This window comes from Carassius auratus, chromosome 27 (assembly GCF_003368295.1).
Source record: "Carassius auratus strain Wakin chromosome 27, ASM336829v1, whole genome shotgun sequence".
Taxonomy (NCBI): Eukaryota; Metazoa; Chordata; class Actinopteri; order Cypriniformes; family Cyprinidae; genus Carassius; species Carassius auratus.
In genome coordinates this window covers 16,337,369-16,344,811 of record NC_039269.1, presented here as the reverse complement: position 1 = coordinate 16,344,811, position 7,443 = coordinate 16,337,369, and positions in this window count along the sequence as shown.

The following is a 7,443-nucleotide window of genomic DNA, read 5'->3' as shown; positions in this document are numbered from 1 at the left end:
TAGGTCAATCTGGCTTGCTGGACAATCCACTGTTTGATTTGCAGTAATTTACAGTAAGAGATATCACAATAATTGATATGAAGAATGGAATATTGACATATTAATGAGTAAATTACAGTGCCCTGTGATTAGTATTGGTATTGGCAATTGAGCTATTTTTCATAATCAATAAAATTAAATGTAACTGTCATCTGAGATATATATTAATCAAATTCTTGATTAATTATTCAAATTCCCTATATATCATTTGAGTTAATTACTATGTAAAACTCATTGTTGTTACATTTTGGTGGAGATGCCGGGGACATTTCAAACTTCGTTTTGTGAGCAATCAATCTGTGTATATGGTTTTTAATAATTTCTGCACGTGCACTATGAAATTATGTAACGTTACTTGTGAGATAAGTCGCAAGACGCGAACTCACTCCTAACTGACTGAGGCAAAAAGCTGGTCAGTAGCACCTAGGTATTCATAGAAACTTAACAGTATAGTCACTGTTATTTTTAATGAAAGTAAACTGCAGTATAATATTAAAAGTATCCTGTTAAGAAAGACCAAAATCTTTTTACAGTGAGAACATTTTAATATGAATGATTAAAAGATAAAGAAATCTTTTATTAGTTGCGACATGTAAATCTGAACATGAGCGATGTTCCTCTGATTCAGTTAAAAAGGCCTTACTTATTAAGTATCGTTATTGAATTTGTGGTGAACCACAGTGATATTCAAGATTAAAACGATAAAAACTCCTGGTCTAAAATTGGCTTAGCTACCCGATTTTTAAACCTAAAACATTTAAATCATAAGTGCTATTTTGATAAATGTTTATGGGATGTCAACAGATGTAAAAATCCCTGTTTTTCACATTTGTGTCTGGGCAGTGAAACGAATCCTGTCCTTACACTCTTGTGAAGTATATAGCACCTCAGAGATCATAAAACCTTTGTCTGTTTGTGAGTTGCGATTTTGATGCTGAAAATCAGCGCTGACAAGCGCACAGAGATTAGATCATAGTGAAATTGTAATTCCGCTACCAGAGGGAAAGCGTGGTTCAGAAATTTCAGGTTACGCCCTGCTTTCTGATTCCAGCTTGCATGAGTGCAAAGTCGCCATCCCGTGGCCGTTTCAGATAATGCGCTCTGATTGCTAATTTCAAATCCCCTGTGATGTATTTGAATTAGATGTTTAAATTCTCGATAATTATTTGCATTTACAGCTTTGCTAGTGCGAATATTATTACAGGGAACAAAACATTTTTCCCTGCCTTTGATTGTTTACATTTACTTTGAGTTTGGTGCAAACATGATTTGAATTAAAATGTAATTGTTTAGTGGAAATCTAGATGTTTCAGGTCAACTACTGATTGACCCACTTAGAAGGTAAGCCATCTAGTGGCAGTCTCCTGTTAAATCGACTAACAGACCTCTGTCTTTTCCATTCTGTTTGAATTGCATGTCCACTTCTACCCTCCTTGGTTAATCTCACACTGTTTGATTAATTTCATGATCATTAATGATAACTTACAAGCTATCAATGGTTATTATACGATATTATTCAGATTTTCCTTTTAATTCATACATGCTTATTTTAAATTTTGATTTAAACCAGTTTTCTGCTCAGCAGGTTAAAGACAGAGAAGCAGTACTTCCCCCCCCCCCTTGTGGTGAAAACCAGCTACTCCTTCTCCCTTGTTTCATTACTGTTTTTTAATTTGATGTTTATTATTTTGCTTCTCTCTTTTGACTTAGGTTATTTTGATAATTACCATTATTATCATAAATTCCTTTGTTTTGTTTTATCATGATTAGGTAAAGCTGTTACCTTTCCTCTCTACATATAGTTACTCAATTGATGTTAAACAAACCAAACCTTAATTAACTTTAAGTTTCCTTTGTTCATCCTTTGTGTATTTGATTGTAGAACCCCCCTTGGTGATTGGACAGTCATCTCAGGTTTCCAGTGAGCAAGGCTGCCCGATCGGTGTTACCGATACTGGCTGCGAGTGAAACTCGGTCCCTCTTGTCTCAAGAGACATCAGCAATTTTGGCACTCCAAAGGTTGTGCTAAAAGTCACAAGCCGTGCTGTCCTGCGACACGCCAGAGTAACACAGGACCAGGGACACTGCGGTTCAGTGTTTGGGGAGCACCGGGGAGGTTGACCAAGCCACTGGTTCCCACCTGAATGACTTCAATTCAACCAGGTGAACCAAAAATGATAAAACCTATCCACTTATTATAAGCCACAGAATATTAGATATTCCCCCGGATATATTTTCAGTGTTCTGACCCTTTTGCTTCTTTAAGCCACACCATATTTCTAGGTTTCCTACCCAGATAGCCCACTCACCTGTTGGCCCTATCTTAAAACCTAGCAGTAGGCTTAGGCCTCCTTATTCCCACTAACACATTGTGTTTCTATTGTTTTCATCTCATTTCAAGTGTTGTGCTTCACTTTGATCTTTTTCTACCCTCTGTTCTGTTGTGATTTGTTTCTTTCATTTCACATAGAGACAGTAACCTGGGAGCCACCAACGAAGTTAAATAGTAGAGCGACAACCAGCAGCCGGTGTCATCACACGACCCGCTAGGCTACTGCCTGTCAAATCTCCATTTCAGGTCCTTCGTTGACCCAAGTTAATTGGCTGTTTGCATCAGTCAGCCCCAAAATTCTCATAAACGGCACAGCCCGTATGAATATAGCTCGTTAAACGTAGAACGAACTTGCATTGGTCTTTTTGTGTGTGTGTGCTGTGCTTCTCTCGCCGACAGAGAATCAGGATGTTCCAGGCATCCAGTCCAGCAGTCCACGGGGGCCACCTCTCGACATGGTTGAAAGCAGTGACGACCCCCTTCCTGCCCAAGGACGCCAGTAACCTGCAGCACCCAGAGCAACTAGACACCGAGCTAGATGAACTGATGGCACGCGATCCAAAGCGACTACTACAGAGAACTCGCCAGGATCTTCGGAAGCCTAGTTCACATTCTCGTCGCCCAGGCACGGCTCAGTGAACGGAGCAACATCGCGGAGGAGGCCTGGAAGGACCAGGCCCCAACCCAGAGTCATCTTGATCAGCTCCTCCTCGAGACCCAGAACCAGCGCAAGAAAGAGGACGACACAGATCCAGAGCTACAGAAAGGAGTTGAAAGACTTCACAATGCCCTGCAAGATCTTCGCCTCGACACAGATCAAAGAGAACAGCTGGAGAGAGAAGCCAGAAAAGACCTCACCAAAAAACTCCAGCAAGGTGACGCTCTCCTAAAAAGAGCAGAGACTGAATTGAAAGAAAGAGACTATAAAACCTGGGCCTGCAAAACACACTTGCAAGCGGCCCAAGCTAAATTCAACAAGCTTACTCTGCAGAGAGACCAGCTCCAAGATGAACTTTACACTGTTCACACAGAACTGAGACAATTTCACAGATTACAGAGTGGCTGGATCGGAGAAACGCACACCACAAAATTTCTCCCGGGCCGCCACTCCAACCCTTTCAGCCAAGAACCCAGAGCTGGAAAAGGGGGTGTAGTCTCCCTTCTAAGGAAATCACCAGCCAGCTTACAAGAACATCTGTCAATAACGGAGGGAAGAGAACCCTTCCAGAGAACGCATGTCACCAAACCCTGCACTGCTCACAGAGAACTTCACAAGCTAGCCAGAAGCATCTCTACATTCATTCCAGATCCTGCAGGAGGACATGATGTTCATGCTTCTTTACAAGCCATTGACTTTCATTTGCAAACTGTCGCCAACGTGACAGATGTGAACACATTGTACCTGTTAAAAATCACGGCCAGCCGTGATGTGCATTGCTTTCTGGATCGTCAACCAGAGACTGTCAAAGCGTACTACCAGCAACTGCTACAGACTTTGATTCTTGAATTCTCTGATCCAAACTCAGATCATGGGCTCCTTATTGCTATGGACCTCAAACAGGGCCGATTTGAAAACCCACAGACTTTCTGTAGTCAGCTACGAAACACCTACTTCGGAGCATGCAACGAACCAGGTATGGAACAGGATTTCAACTTAAAAACTCTGTTCCTCCTAAACCTACATGCTAGTTGGAGTTTTCATCTCAGAGTCCCAGCGTGTCCCCGTAACAGGACTACACAAGAGTTACGGAACTTAGCCCACAAAGCTTGCACCAAGCAAAAGACTGTTTGTGAAAAGACTGTGAAATACCCCAAAGTCTCTGTCTCTGAGCACTGCTTGGAGTTAACCCTAGATGGCGCCCTACAACACCACAGTCACAGACATTTTTACAGAGAGTCAATACCATTCCAAGCCAGCAGAGGGCAACACAGTGCAGCCACGTCTGAGACAGCAGAGATCCTGAGGGTGCTGAAAGATCTTCTTCACATGAATACTCGCAAGGAAGATGAGCCAAGCACCCAGAACACTGCCTGTCATCTACAGACCACAGAGCTTACTGTTACAGCTAACTGAACGAGACAGCACAGGTCCTCACACCAGGTACCACAAACACAAGGTACCAGAAAATGCTGTTTTGACTACCTGCCTTCGCAGCGAGCTACACAAGACCGGTCCTCATCACCCACCGATCGTCCCACCTGCCCTAATGCCAACATTCCTGGGCAGCCCTGTCAAAAAGGGGGTGGGTCAAAAAGGAGTCAACAGGGAAGACCTGATCGACACAGGATTAAACCTGACGGTGATCTCATCTTACCTTTTCAAAAGACTCCAATTTGAAGCTAAGAGACAAGATCGAACTCTTACACCTCAAACTTATGAACTGAATGTACAGGTGTACAGACAGGATGACATCCAGTTTGAACAGGTTGTTTCCATTCACCTGACATTCGTTCCGATGAGTCTAATACATCCCATGTATGTCCCACCAATGAACACTCATACATTGCTCATCGACAAAGACCTGCTAGAACACTTTGACCCTTTTCTGAACTTCAAACAGCTAAAAGACTTTGCTCAAGTGCGAGAACCTCTTTCTCTCCAGCCACACAGGTTGCTAGAGCCAGACTGTCAGGGGAACTCCCACAGAGCCAGACGGTCAGGTCACAGAGGTCACGGGAACCCCAGCAGCCAGCCATGAGTACAACGCCCTAACAACAGGCCCAAGTTCAAGCCTCTGTACCTTAGTCAACAAACAGGGTACGGTGGTACCAGCTTACACCAAAGGGGTCGCTGTTCGGCTCAACCTGCAAGGTGGTCAAACCTTACACCACACGCTGGGTTTCTTCCAATCCTCACCTGAATGTGTGGAACTCGGACTCACACTTGCAAACAAGCATGTCAAACACCAACACCTGTTCCAGCAATGTGATAACATCACAAAAACACACAATGTGATCGGGTACTGGAAGAAGGTAAAAGGACACTCAAAGTTACCAAGTCTAGACGAGGACTTTAAAGATCACACTGACACCCTTGCCAAAACTGGCACACTAAACAACATTCTGTGGTCACTCCCAACCCACCCACCCACATTCAAGGTTGAAGTGATTACACACAGCACAAGAACTTTACTAGCTAAACTGCCTACCTCAGAATCGCTTACGCAGGCTCCGTTGTCTACACAGACCAACATAGCGGACATGCGGACTTCTGAAACCTTGATAATGACTTTGTTTTACCACCTCTCAGACCCCTCCATCCACCCTGGCAACCAGTCTACAGTCACTGACAACCAAAGCCCCAGACCACTGCATGATACACAAACCATGCTGCGTGCACAGAACAATATTGTGGGTTGTGCACCGTCTGACATCACAATGCCAGGGCGTGTAATGCCACGGAGCAAAAGGGGGATAAGGCCAATATATTTCCATGACGCAGCATGTGCTGCACCACGCAGCACCAGAGCCACTGACAAAACACTGAAGCAAGCGTCATGCCAGCAGCAAGATGTGGCAAAACATGGGCGAGGGCGAGCTAAACCCAGTCACCGCCCACGAAGCAAAGAGACTGTCCTGTCCAACCAAAGACAGGCCTTGTTTGTTTCTTTCTCCCCTTTCTCTCTCTCTCTCCCTATTATCTGTACCAGGATGCTGCTGTGGTTTGCCGTGCCGTGCTGTCAGCCAAAGAGAGGACAGCTGCCACCGAGAAAACCGCTGAGACTCCTGACTACCGATGACAGGGCACACTACCCCAGCACTGTAACCGAATACAGCTGTACAAGGTTCCGATGGAGAGAGGACTCCCTCACTCACACTGAGGCCGATGTCAAACACCTGTTCAGCCAACATGAGAAAGTGACGGTTACACAAATGGAGTTAGGTGGACACCACCACCGCTCCAAACAGTTCCCGGGAGCTTTGCTTAGAGCCGCTGCTGCCGCCAGAATGTTTAACATTGTTATGTCCAGTGTCAATGCAGCGAACCAGACTGTAAACTCCTTGAAACCACTGTTTACTGTCTTCCAGAAGAACTTTACCCAGACTCAGCTGTTTACAGCATTAACAACAGCCATGCTGTGGGAGGTTAGCTCCTCCAATGACAGCCTAACCACGAGTAAAACCCCACCGTACATGATATCTTTAAGCCTTGTGTTAACTGTGCTGTCTTACGCCATCACCATGCCAGCTGACCTGCTACAAATACACCTGGCCAACTCTCTGGATAGCGCCTTCCTACGGCACGTAAACCCCAAACAGAGAGAAGTGAACGTGCTCCTGAACCAACTCATCAGCGAGTCAAGCCAAGTCTACAGACCTAAAGACATTGTCAGTGTCAGGATGTGGAAGAGCAACACCCACACCAAAACACACATTCCAAATGTGGTGGCCTACCACGAAAGCGACACACAGCTGTACCTGGCCCCAAACATGCACATGTGTACTTTAACCAAAAACATTCATTATCTCTGCCTTAGCAAACCCTTCCTCAGACACATCTCTGAAGGAATCTGCGAGCTGCAACCCTGGGTCAGCGATACGCGCTGCCCTGCTGAAGCCAAGCCTCGTACACAAGTCACAGAAACGCAAGCAGAGATTGTGGGTAACAGATGGCTCGTCAACACTCCTGTGCGCTCAGCTATGCTGACCTACGACCAGCATGACACCGCCACCCGTGCCAACCTGCTGGACCAAGTACTGAAAGGTACCACCCAACACATTGACATTACTCCTGTCGATACAGCCCTCCAAGCACTGTCTCGACAGCCCATTCTGAACCAGTCATCTGCGGTCCTAGCCTGGACTGCTGCCGACACTGCACGGTGCATCTCCACCGTCATTGGTCCCACCCTGACTCTTGGCGTGACCTTCATCCTATACAGGATACTCAACGAGATGCAAACCTCTACAGCCAAACTCACGACAACTGTGGCTGGAGGTCTCCGATGGAATCCCCGGAAAAGGGACGCAAAGTCAAAGACAATACCGAACCTCACCAAGCTGAATCCTCAGCTTCAGGAACCACCTGTCATCATGACCCACCTGCTGCATGACCATCACGATTCACCTGT